This window comes from Lepidochelys kempii, chromosome 22 (genome assembly GCF_965140265.1).
Source record: "Lepidochelys kempii isolate rLepKem1 chromosome 22, rLepKem1.hap2, whole genome shotgun sequence".
In the NCBI taxonomy this organism is placed as follows: Eukaryota; Metazoa; Chordata; order Testudines; family Cheloniidae; genus Lepidochelys; species Lepidochelys kempii.
Genome location: NC_133277.1, coordinates 18833660 through 18846622, shown reverse-complemented (window position 1 = coordinate 18846622; position 12963 = coordinate 18833660).

The window sequence follows — 12963 nt, the reverse complement described above, 5'->3', positions numbered from 1 at the left end:
ATCTCTGTAGGTCTCACTAGCACCCTTGTTTTTCCTCTTGGAGGCTGAGCTCAGTATGACGTCTGAGGGGGCGTCAGCATTACACCACAGCTCTTCTGCTGTTTCCACATTTCTCTAATTTCCGCCCACTCCTCCGCGGCTAATTTGTCAACAGCAGTTGGGTATTTCCTCCAACTGGCCTATAACGAATCACGCCAGGGACTTTTCTATGAAAAACTGCTAGTTACAGAAAAAAGAAAATCGCACCAAATGGTCTATCCACCCCTTGGACAACGGTCCTTTTGCTATTACAATAGAATGGAAAAGCACATCTCATGCCAGTGGGCAGGGTAGAGAAAAATCAATGTTGAAAAGAAAAAGTATTTAAATCAGATTTTTTTATTTTTTTGTTTAAATTATAATGTCTTTCTTTTTAAAAATAAACCGGTTTAAAGTGAAATCTGAATTTAATACAAGATATGTTTAGGCTTCAATTTGTTATAATCTCTTAAAACATTTAAATAAAAATTAAATGTGCTGAATCCATGAGTCTCAAAACTTTGAGTTAAAGGCTGCTTTTCTATATAAAGAAAGGTTTCAGAGTAGCAGCCGTGTTAGTCTGTATTCGCAAAAAGAAAAGGAGTACTTGTGGCACCTTAGAGACTAACCAATTTATTTGAGCATGAGCTTTCATGAGCTACAGCTCACTTCATCGGATGCATACCGTGGAAACTGCAGAAGACATTATATACACAGAGACCATGAAACAATACCTCCTCCCACCCCACTCTCCTGCTGGTAATAGCTTATCTAAAGTGATCATCAAGTTGGGCCATTTCCAGCACAAATCCAGGTTATCAATGGAAAAATTTCCAACTTTTGAGATCAAGCTTTTATAAATATGGCACAGTAGGTCATGTACTGCACTAAGAGCTTGTTTTGTTTAATAAAATAATTTGATATCCTGATGTGTGTTTAATTAAATTCCAGTTACCATCCGAAAGCAGCTTGACACAAATCATGAGCAAACAGTTATATGATATAATAAATCAGCAATATCTCACCCACCATTTTCTAACATAGTAAAATGTACAAGTAATTAATAAGAAGCTGAAAAGATTAAGCTATGTACTGTGCTTAAATAAATAAATATAGTTATAGGTTCACTCCTAGGTAGCAAAAAGATGTACCAAATTTGGTGTAAAGGCTCTATTTAGTAGTAAATCAACATATTTTAATGGTCATATCAACCAATGAGAATGCACCTTGCTTTAGAAAATGACTGAAGTACAAATGGAAAAGTTGATTAAAATCAATTATTTAAATTGCAGTTTTCCACTTGGGGATTAAATTGTAATTTAAATCAATCCATCCTGCCAGGGGGAGAAATTCAGTCCCATGCAGACAGTCCATGCAGTGACTCTTAACAATGATTTTACATAAGGGTGTGGGAATGGCCAGACTGAATCAGACCCATGGGCCAACTCGGCCCGTGTCCCATCTCTGACAGTGGCCGGCACCAACTGCTTCAGAGCAAGATGCAAGAAACCCTGAAGTTATGAGATCAGCTGCCCCCAGATCTTTCTGACTCCCAGTTGTTGGAGGTCAGATCATGCCCTGAAGCAGGAGGTGTGATAGCTCTTCCTAAACTCTGGGTTGTGTTTAAATGTCCTGTTCTAAACAGCAGGCATTGGGGATTTTCTAAAGACATCTTGGTATTTATATTTTTGGCTGGGGTCACTGGGCTCTTCAGATTTTCAAAGTTTTGGGTGCCATCCTACAGCCCAAGGCCAAAGTGGTCTCCGAGAGATCCTCCCAGCATCTAGATCTAAGGCACTGAACAGGGGTTTCTTGCACATGCTTGCGCTGGGGTGTGGGTCTGGCCATGCCACAGTGCCTCATTCATGCCCAGCATGCCAGGACGGATTTGGACATGTGGCACTTGCTTTGTACTTCAAGCTTTGTAAGGCCACTGAGTTTATTTGAATGCTTTGTTCTACTATTGCAAAATGAATCCAAACCAAGCCCCTGGCTGGGGGGTTTTCCTGTGGGCGGTGAGCTGTGCAGCAGCCCTCATGTGAGAGAGGCAGTTTCTGTTTCAGAAACTCAAGTAGAGCTGAGGGGAGAAAGAGAATTTCCCACCTGTGCCTCCTCTGTGTAAATAAACAGAATGAGACAGAAAAGACCCAGAGAAATTAAGCAGATGTCAGCCCCTTGGCACACCCATGATGGGCAACCTCAGCCAGCTCCTGGGCTGAGCTCAGGTCACTGGCTTGCAGAACTCCACAAAGGAGAAGAGCTAACCAGTCCCATTCCTAGGGGCAGCAGATTGGGTCCGCCGGGGCTTTGTCCTGGGTACTTGTAAATGTCTTAAGCAATGAGGCTTTCACTGCCCTCCTCAGGAGGCGATTCCAGAACTGAATAGACGAGATCTCGGAGGCAGGAAATTTCTCTTCTGAATCTCCCCATTTTCCTGGGTATGCCCCTGCTGGCACCCTGCAGATGAGTCCCTTAAATTCAGATCCTCACCCAGCCCAGATGTGAAACTCTAGCTCCTGCAAAGTGAGCCTGGAAATCCTACAGGAACGTCAGGGCTTTTGCAGGGACCCAGGAGCTGAGAAATGCAGGGCAAGGTCCCAAGCCCATAAGAAACTCAACAAATGGGAAAATAAACACTGCTACCCCAGCTCTAGACCAGTGGCAGTCACTGTGCTAGGGACCAGGCTGTGTCACGTGGCCTAAGAGCCAGGAGTTTGCGGGCGGAGGCAGCCGGAGGGCAATAGATGGGGCAGCAGGTGTGCACAATTCCACTTGCTACATCAGCACGGCTACTCCCTGCTTTCTCCGGGGACTGGAGCGGGGGAAGCTGCCGGTCCCCTGTCAATTCACAGCTGTCCCCTTAGTCAGGTCTGATCCATGCTGACTAGAGGGCCCCTCAAGGCCTGAAATGAAGACGCCAACACTCCCCGCACTCTGCTACTTTCTGTTTCAGGCAAAACCCTTGGAGTGAAAAGCCTGAGGAAGAGAAATGCAGAAGGAGGACGCACTAAGAAAGCAGAGCATGGATGGCCATGTCCAGCCGGGCAGTGGGCCAAGGGGCCTGGGGGAAGCTGTGCACAGTTTAGAAGAAAATGAAACGGACTGAGGAGAAATCGCACCTGTGGAGCACACTCATTCTGAGAGTGCTGGTTTCACACCCCAGCCTGGCGCTGCAGGGAGCTTGTTTGGCCGGAGCTTGTTTGGCAGGAAATATCGAGGGCTGCTCCTAGCCCCCCACCCCCACCCCAGCCACTCATACACACTGGCTTCCTCGTGAATTGAAGAGAGCTTTGCTGGAGACTCTGCACCCTGCTGCCTTCAGCAGCACGGCAGGGCTTTGCACACAAGGTGTGCTCAGAGCCAGAGGGGTCAGGTACTTTCAGCAGCGTTCCCAGCACACGTGTTTTAGACACGCGGGAGGCCTGAGATTCAGAGGTGCCTGCTGGGTTCTGCGGGGCGGCAGGTGCCTTCTTTCCAGTGCCTTCAGCATCCCAGCGGGGACCTGGCGGCATTCGGCGGCAGGGCAAGCACGTGTGTTCCCGACATGGCTTGTCCCTTCGGCAGCATCGCAGGCATGTACGGTCTGGATGTGCCTGGGCCGTTCACAAGCGCCAGGCACTGCAGACACACCCAGTATCTTCAGCTGTTCACCTACTGCCTCTGGGAGTCCTAGTTCCACAGTACACCTCCCATCTGTCTGCCAGGGCGAGCCAGCCCACCTGGACATGGGCTTGGAGACCTGCTACAGGGAGCTGATGTGTCAGACTAAGGAAAGAGGAAAGGCCCTTGGACTCCCCTGGTGGGTTAATCTGCCCAGCCTTGTGCAGGCAGCAGACAAGATAGACTTTGCTCTTCCTTGGCCCCAGCCTTCTGTATATCCCACAGGCTTCTTCATCAGTTAGCCATGTGCAGACGCCTCCAGCCCTGTCCCACGGCCTACGAGGGGGTGATAATAAACGAGGGCAGAGTGGCTTCACTCACCTTCATAACCCTCCACACACCAATCTGTCCTGGAGAGGGGTGTGGGCTCTGCTCAGGAGGGGACACAGGGACACAGGCTGGGGAGGGGAGGCTTGAGGTTTATGATCATATCAGATTATGAAAGTGCTGCTGAGTTTCCCTTTCATGCTCCAAGCTATTGACTAATCTCTGCTTTGACCACCTGCTCCACATCTCCAACACACTGGAAAGCACCCAAAGGCCTCGCAGAGTGACACGAGTTTCGATAACTCGGTGAAGTTCCTACGAGTGACAGCCAAGGGAGTTAGAAGAGGGGACAGGGAGCTGGGATTCAAAGGTCTGTTCTGGGTTGTGCCATTGACTCACTCTTGACCTCGGGCCTGGAGGAATTTTTGCTGCTTCTGGGGTGTTTTGTGAGACTGAATGAGCTCATTGTCCATGCTAGCTTGGGGCAGGTGCTGCTGTCAGGGTGAGCGAGGCACTGCAGAGCACTGGTCAGGGCTCAGTGTCCAGGCCTGTTATAACTGCCCAAGCAATGGGGCTTCCCCCAGGGAGTCTGTTCCCCAGCTCTTTGCTTCTCATTACTTGGAGATTTTCCCAGAGCCGCACCCTACAGTTTTCCTCTGCTCAAATTCACCCCAGTTAAAGGATTAAAACTGGGAAGCCAGGGGAAAGTTTGGCTTGGCTCAAGATTCCACCAAAATATCAAAAAGCTAAAAAATATATCAGCCTCTCGGTGCTGGGGAGAGCTCTTTGGCCAGGCAGCCTGTTCATTGCCGGCTGTCCTGGGACCCCAATCCCTGGCTGGGGGCCTAGGGTGCCCCAGCAAGAGAGCTAATAGCAATGAGAACTGTTGTGCAACTCTCCCTCGCACCTCTGAGTCTGACCGTCGCTCCACCCCCTCCCCACACACGTAACAATGGGTCCCAAGAGGACTGCTCAGGGACTGGGTCTTACAGTGAAATGCCCAGTTATGGGATGGTGCTGCAGCTCAGCACTGTAAAAACGGCCTAGAAGCAGAAGTGGAAAAATATTTTCCCTGGTGAGCACATATTTTCAGTGGAGTCCATTGAGTTGGCCCCTGCCCCCCATGGGGATTGTTTTGTTTAATTGGGAGGACTAATTTTCCCGTTGTGGGCCCCCTTGTCTCACCAGAAGCAGGTGCCTCTGTCTCTTTAATGAAAAGTCCATGCAGCAGAGGAGTTTGCCCAGGATGACACCAGGTGCGCACTGTTGGGGTCTAAACGAGCATCGAGCATCGTACAACATGGGCTTTGCAATAATACCTGCTCAGGAAGCTGGGGAAGTTACTGCTCTGGCTTGAGGTTTTGTTTCATGCTGGCAGTTCACAGGGTAATGCAGCAGCAGATAGAGCTGGGGGGGGGGGGAGAAAGCTCTTTCAAACCAGAACTGCTAAGGCTTTCTTTTGTCCTTTTGTAAATACCTTTGGTCCCAGAGGATGCATCAGGGAGCCTGACCCTGCAGCACTGCTGCGTAGTTGGATAGCTGTTGCTCAAGAGATTTACGTAACTAATGTGTTGGTTACACAGCCATGTTAGCATGTGAAAATGCAGCTCGGGCAAGTGAACAAACTGTGTGAGGAATCCACAGGTTGCATGGAAAGGTGGTGGGGATGAAGTTGGTTAAAGAGTTTTGTATGACTCATTGTTTCCTTATTTGGCTTTGTAAAAATCATTGTTGGAGTTGCCCGAAGGTGAGTCTGTAAATCATTCTCAGAGGCAATGGGCGAGGTGAAGGGGAACCCAAGTGCTGGCCAGCACATGGACAGGCCAAATTCAGATCTGGTGCACGCACGTACAAATTCACTGGCATTGCACAGGCCTGATGAGCCCCCTCCAGCTCTACACCAGCAAACAACAGAGCGTGAAAACAACAAATGTAGGGGCGGCAAAACAAAATGAACCCCAGAGTCATGATGGCGCAGGAAAGACAAACATGCATGTACTCTACATCCATCCACCTTGTCAGACACAGTGTTTGAAATGCAGCAATGTCCAGAGCAGCCATTCTGCATCATTATCACAACATCCAGTCCAATCACATGGGAGAGGGGAAGGGCATGAGCACCCTTGCAGTGTGTGGGCTGCATTTGCAGCTGACCTATTGAATGCATGCAGCACCCAGCCCAGTGTGATCAGCAGGTGCAATGCTGACCTTTAGAACATGTGACAAACCCCGATAAAGGACACTATGGCAAGCCACTTATGAGAGGAGAGCTGGAAATGAGCTAGTGTTAATTTCCTTCCCACTTAGGCAGCTGTTCATTACCTGGGCCTCCACTGCCACGGTTTATGATGCCAATACACTGTTGTCAGGGGCTGCTGCGGCAGGGGCCCCAGGTACGGAGTCAAATGCTAGCAGGGCATGCCCTGGTGCCACATGGTGTGGAGAACCAGTTGTGGTCTGCCGACTTCAGCGTGCCTGAGTGAGGGGAGCTTCATCCCCCTGTGTTGCGCCCCAGGGTGGCCTCCCCAGTCCCTCCCCCCGAACAGGAATCTGCTCCGCACCGTTTCCCTTGCTCCCTCCACAAATGCATTCCCAGAACTGACACAGACCCTGGGTTCTCTCTCACCCCACAGGACTCACTTCCCTCACCCCGGGTGACATGGCAAAGCTGGGGGGTGGGGGGGATGTGTGGGTGGAGAAAGATGATCATTGAGAGACTTCAGAAGCTCCAGCTAGTTGGCTGAGCCAAGAGATGTTTAGGTGACTTGATCATGGTCTCCGGGTACGGTCTATGCTGCAGCTAGGAGCCTGCTTCCCTGGCTCAGGTAGACAGACATGCACTAGCTCTGTGCAAGCTATCAGGTTAAAATTGCCATGTAGCTGTGGGCAGCATGGAGTGGCTTGGGCTAGCAGCCCAAGCATGTACCCAAGGGGTCTGCATGGATTTGTGTGGCCTACCTGAGCTACTGTCTGTGCTACCCCCAGTAACTGCTAGTTTGAGTGTTCACTCAAGCAGAGCTAGTGCGTGGTGTGTCTATCTACCCGAGCCGGGAAGCAGGCTCCTGGCTGCAGAGTGAGGTATCCTGTAAGTACCTATGTGTGGAAGAGATCTCTGATGGTGGAGGGCTGTTCAGTGTAGCAGCCAAAGGAAGAACAAGATTCACTGTCTGGAAGCTGGAACTAGACAAATTCAAACTAGAAAGAAGGTGTAAATGTATCACGCTGCGGAGAATTCACCACTGGAACAACTTACCCGATGTGCAGGAAGAATAGCAAATATGGCAGGTGAATTGCTTGGCTTAACAGAGAAATCTTTGATGAGCTTAAACACAAAAAGGAAGCTTACAAGAAGTGGAAAATCAGACAGACGACTAGGGAGGAGTATAAAAATATTTCTCAAGCATGCAGGGGTGTAATCAGGAAGGCCGAAGCAGGTTAAGGACTATTTAGAAAAGTTGGACATGCACAAGTCCATGGATCCGGATCTAATGCATCCAAGGATGCTGAGGGAGTTGGCTGATGTGATTGCAGAGCCATTGGTCATTATCTTTGAAACCTCGTAGCGATCGGGGGAGGTCCCGGACGATTGGAAAAAGGCAAATATAGTGCCCATCTATTAAAAAGGAAAGAAGGAGAATCTGGGGAACTACAGATCAGTCAGCCTCACCTCCGTCCCTGGAAAAATCATGGAAGAGGTCCTCAAGGAATCAATTTTGAAGCACTTGGAGGAGAGGAAGGTGATCAGGAACAGTCAGCATGGATTCACCAAGGGCAAGTCATGCCTGACCAACCTGATTTCCTTCTATGATGAGATAACGGGCTCTGTGGATATGGGCAAAGCGGTGGATGTGATACACCTTGACCTTAGCAAACCTTTCGATACGGTCTCCCACAGTATTCTTGCCAGCAAGTTAAAAAAAGTATGGATTGGATGAATGGACTATAATGCGGATAGAAAGCTGGCTAGATTGTCAGGATCAGTGGGTAGTGATCAATGGCTTGATGTCTAGTTGGTTGCCGGTATCAAGTGGAGTGCCCCAGGGGTCTGTTCTGGGACTAGTTTTGTTCAACATCTTCATTAATGATCTGGATGATGGGATGGATTGCACTCTCAGCAAGTTCGCGGATGACACTAAGCTGGGGGGAGGGATAGGGTCCAGAGTGACCTAGACAAATTGGAGGATTGGGCCAAAAGAAATCTGTTGAGGTTCAACAAGGAAAAGTGCAGAGTCCTGCACTTAGGAAGGAAGAATCCCATGCACCGCTACAGGCTGGGCACCGACTGGCTAAGCAGCAGTTCTGCAGAAAAGGACCTGGGGGTTACAGTGGATAAGAAACTGGATATGAGTCAGCAGTGTGCCCTTGTTGCCAAGAAGGCTAACGGCATATTGGGCTGTATTAGTAGGAGAGTTGCCAGCAGATCGAGGGACATGATTATTCCCCTCTATTTGGCACTGGTGAGGCCACATGTGGAGTATTGCGTCCAGTTTCGGTCCCCCCACTACAGAAGGGATGTGGACAAATTGGAGAGAGTCCAGCAACGGGCAACGGAAATCATTAGGGGGCTGGGGCACATGACTTATGAGGAGAGGCTGAGGGAACTGGGGTTATTTTGTCTGCAGAAGAGAAGAGTGAGGGGGGATTTGATAGCAGCTTTCAGCTACCTGAAGGAGGGTTCCAAAGAGGATGGGGCTCGGCTGTTCTCAGTGGTGGCAGATGACAGAACAAGGAGCAATGGCTTGACAAAGCCCTGGCTGGGATGATTTAGTTGGGGATCGGTCCTGCTTTGACCAGGGGGTTGGACTAGATGACCTCCTGGGGTCTCTTCCAACCCTAATCTTCTTTGATTCTATGACGGGGGATGTCGGGGGGGAGAGGTTCTCCAGCCATGCAGTGGGAGAGGTCGGGATGAATGGTCGTCATGGTCCTGTCTGCAACAAAGATTAGGAAATTGTGCCTTGCAGCTAGAGTCTGGGTGTGCAAAGGGCCCAAGCAGCCCTGATTTGCATTATTTATAATAATGGCTTGCAGAGTTATTTCACTTTAAGTCAATATTTAGGAAAGTCCTTCCATAGGTCAACAAGCACAAGAGAAATTCATCTTTATTTTCTTTATGTTACAACACAGAAAGAATATAGGCAGATGGAAAACCTGCTGTGCCCTGAAGAACCCACCCAATCTGCTGCATCTCTCAACATCTGTGAAATGGCAACAGGCAAGGGCGTGGAAGATGACTGTATTAATTTTTGAATGTTAAAGATCTCGCTGTGGGTTTGGTGGTTATTGTGCTGCTGTCTAACAAGTACTAAACAGTAATTAGAAAGGTCCGGTCACTCTTTGGCTGAAGGAACCAAAGACAATGGCTGTAGAAAGTAGGTGTTAATTCCTTTGATGTTCACTTCCACCACTCAGAGCAGGAAACCTGCCTTACCAATGATTGTACTTAGGGGACAAATGCAGCAGCACCATAAAAACTGATGGAGAGGACATGTAGGAAAGCAAGTCCTCCTGGGTCAGATCTCAGCAGGTGAGGGACGTCTCAGCTCTCATGGGCCCTGTTGGGTCACAGCTGCATAACAGCTGAAGACAGGAAGTGAAGAAATATGCTTGGTGCAACTGAAACTGCAGAAGGGGTTGAGCAAATGCAGGATGTAGTTACCGAGTGGAATTTGGCCAGGTAACCTTGGCTCACCCCCACAACTCTTCCAGAAAGTGCCATGGGACCTTCAGTGACAAGAAGTGGTCTGGTTCTGAGTCTTATGGGAGTGAATTGTCTATGTCCTGGAATAAGACGTCTCCTTGGTGGGGGTTGCTTGAGCACTGACTCAGTCTAAAGATCTGAGGAAGTGAGCTGTAGCTCACGAAAGCTTATGCTCTAATAAATTGGTTAGTCTCTAAGGTGCCACAAGTACTCCTTTTCTTTTTGAGAATACAGACTAACACGGCTGTTACTCTGAAAAGTGTAAAGAGAGACACTGAATCACCAGTCCCACTTCTTCAGATATCCTAGGCTTTCCTGGTACTCTCTCTTCCAAGGACTGTCCACGCCAGTTTTTGCCAGAGCTGATACAATCACAGAGTGGATAAGATCACAGCCTGTGGTTGTGTGGCTTCCACCTAAGTTAAAGAAACATTCTCTGAATGAGGATACTCAATAGCTGCTCTCTATGGCAATGGAGCCTAAAAAGCAATAACTTGCCCATGAGACAAGTTACACACTGAAGAGAAGCTGAAGGCTTTGGCTATCTCTAAGGCTGCAAGTCTTTCACAGAGGTCATGGAAGTCATGACTTTCTAGGACCTCCATGATTTCTGGAGCAGCCCGGGTGGCTGACCCCAAGGCCCCCCCGAGCAGCTGGGGTGGCCCCGGGGCCAACCGCACCAGCTGCTGCTTGGGTGGCTCCAGGCAATTGATCCTGGGCCCCAGAGCAGTGGCCTGGGAGCAGCAGCAGCCCCCCGGGCCGCCGGCTCCCCAGGAACAGCAGCGTCCCCCAGAAACCTCTCCCTCCCAGAACAGCAGCATCCACAGGAGCGCCCCTCCCCTCCCCAGCACCTAAGATTTAGATGGGGTATTTTTAGTAAAAGTCGTGGACAGGTTACAGGTAATAATCAAAAAGTGGCGGCCTGTGACCCGTCCACAACTTTTACTAAAAATACCCGCAACTAAATCGTAGCCTTAGTTATCACCAAGCCATTTGCTGCATTCCCCTGTGGCTGCCTGCCCACAAACCCATAGCAACAGCATGCTTTACAGTGCCCCCATTTCAGGGGATCCCAGAGACTCGAATGGTACTTACCTGGACCAGGATGCTGTGTGGAAGGGCCTCCCAGGGCCAGAGACTGATCACATTCTGCGGGGAGATAAAGGGTGTTAGCACAGACCTCTTCTTCAGTCCCGAGGCACTGGGAAGGACTGCCCTTGGTCTGGGATCAGTGTCCAGAAGGAAGCCTCAACCATCCAGTGCACAGAGAAGCTGAATCTGCACAGCCCTGCAGCTTGTGGCATCACTGATTCCTGTGCAAGCAGCTTTCGGATCTGGAAGTGTTTTCAGCCCACTTTCCAACTGACAATGCAAGGCGTTTCGTTCTAATTACAGTGCATCTTTGCTCGGAAACCTGCATGCTGGTCACACGTCACAGCACCCTTCGCAGGGAGTGGCATCTGGGAGTTTGGATAGTGGACCAAACGCAGGGGGACTGTCATGGGCAAAGTTCTGGGCTTCTCTACTATAGCTAAGAGCTGGGTAAAAAAAATGCCATTTGAGGGGGGGATTTCAAATTAGGAATTAAAAAGTCACTTCCAGCTCACATTTTTCCATTTTCAAAACCTGTTTTTGATCAAATTTTCGGTTTCCAAAAACTGAAACATGGCAATTTTTAATGAAGACTGACAGTTTTCACTGACAAATATTTGGTTTCCGGTTTCTCAAGGGAAAAACAGAAAACTTAAAACAAAATTAAAATTTCCCATGAAATTGTTTGGTCCAAAAGCCATTTTGTATATACATTTGGGATGGGGGGGACCCTGCCCAGCTCTGCTCTAGAATTCTTGTGAATCAACACAATCCCAGCTGTGCACCATGGACCAGGAAGTTCTGTATAACCTGTGAGCAAACCAGAGGCCAGTCCCTACGGTAGCTGAAATGACTGCAGGATTGGCATTCAGATCATGTGGAATTCCCACTCCTGTACAGCTGAGTCAAGAGGCTAGAGGGAACCAGGTTGGGTGACTGAGTTTGCAGTCATATGAGCCACATATGGAGGATCAAAACCAAAGAGAATGTTCATCCCAATCCCTGCAGGGAGAAACCTGCTGCTGCTTTCCTCTACACTCCAGACACCCTGGCTCCACCCTTGGCTTTCCAGTGAGAGCATTTGGGGTGGGTAGGGAGCTGGATGAAAAGAGGGTTGCAGTGTGAATGGGAGGGAGGAACCCCGGGGAAATGGCAGAACAACGGGGGACTCAGAGGGCATGACTCCCCACCCCCTTGCTCTTGCATTATCATCGTTTACACAGGGCTGTGAAACGCTACCCAATCCAAATTCCCCAGGAGGAACATTCCAGCCACACTTTGCACAGCTGTAAGTGACTGCAGGAGGGGCAGGCCATGGGGGATCTGGCCAACAGAGTGTCAGGAAAGGGTCTGAAATGCTGCCCTTAGCTGGCTCCCTTCTCTCGCCATGCAGTGTTCGCCCGAGATCACACAGCAACATGGGAGCGACTCTTCTCCGTGTAATGCAGCCAGCCCACTGGCTCCCTGGAGGGACTGGGGACAGCTCCCCATTGGCATGTGGAGCCGAGAGGCCACTCTCATAGTGTCCTGTTGCAGCAGAGATTGGTCACCCCAGTTCTTCCTGCTTCTGTCATAGGACGTTGCTCGGAGATATGGTTTGTTCCTCTGTCAGAAATGGACCATCACATCGTTCCACAGGAGCCAGGGTAGTGAATATTGTCACTGAACGTTTAAACTAGCAGGAAGGTTCACAGGTAACAGCTACCCATTAGGTTCCGTTTTCTCCTGCAGCTGTGGCTTTTGGAGTGACAAAGGAATGTGGGTCGGGAGAGGGAGGGGTCTTTTGACAAAATCTCCCAAGAGATAAGGGCCCTGATTCTCCTCTGCAATCTGCTCCTGCCTTTAGCTCAGGATGAAAGGTGTGGGAAGGGGCCATGTTTGTGTCTCCCATATTCTGGGGCAGTGGGAGGGCCTACTCAGACCCCTGGTGTAACTGAGAGAAGTCTCAGGGATGTTCTAATTTATACTGTTTCCCATGCCCCCCTGTGGCTTGTGGGCAGCACAGAATAGCCAGAGATCTGTGTCTCACAGCTGGAAACCTCAGCTTGGTCTGTGCTGCTGTGCAGGAGCTGGGTCCCTTTCACCCAGGTTGGCAATAAGTGATCGGGCGAAGAGGCGTGACATGACAGCACCTGCTTTGTGTCCTCTGAGTCAGACTCTCCAGCTAGGAGCCTTACAAGTGTGACCTCACGCCCATGGGAGTTCACTTGAAACTGGGCTGCTCT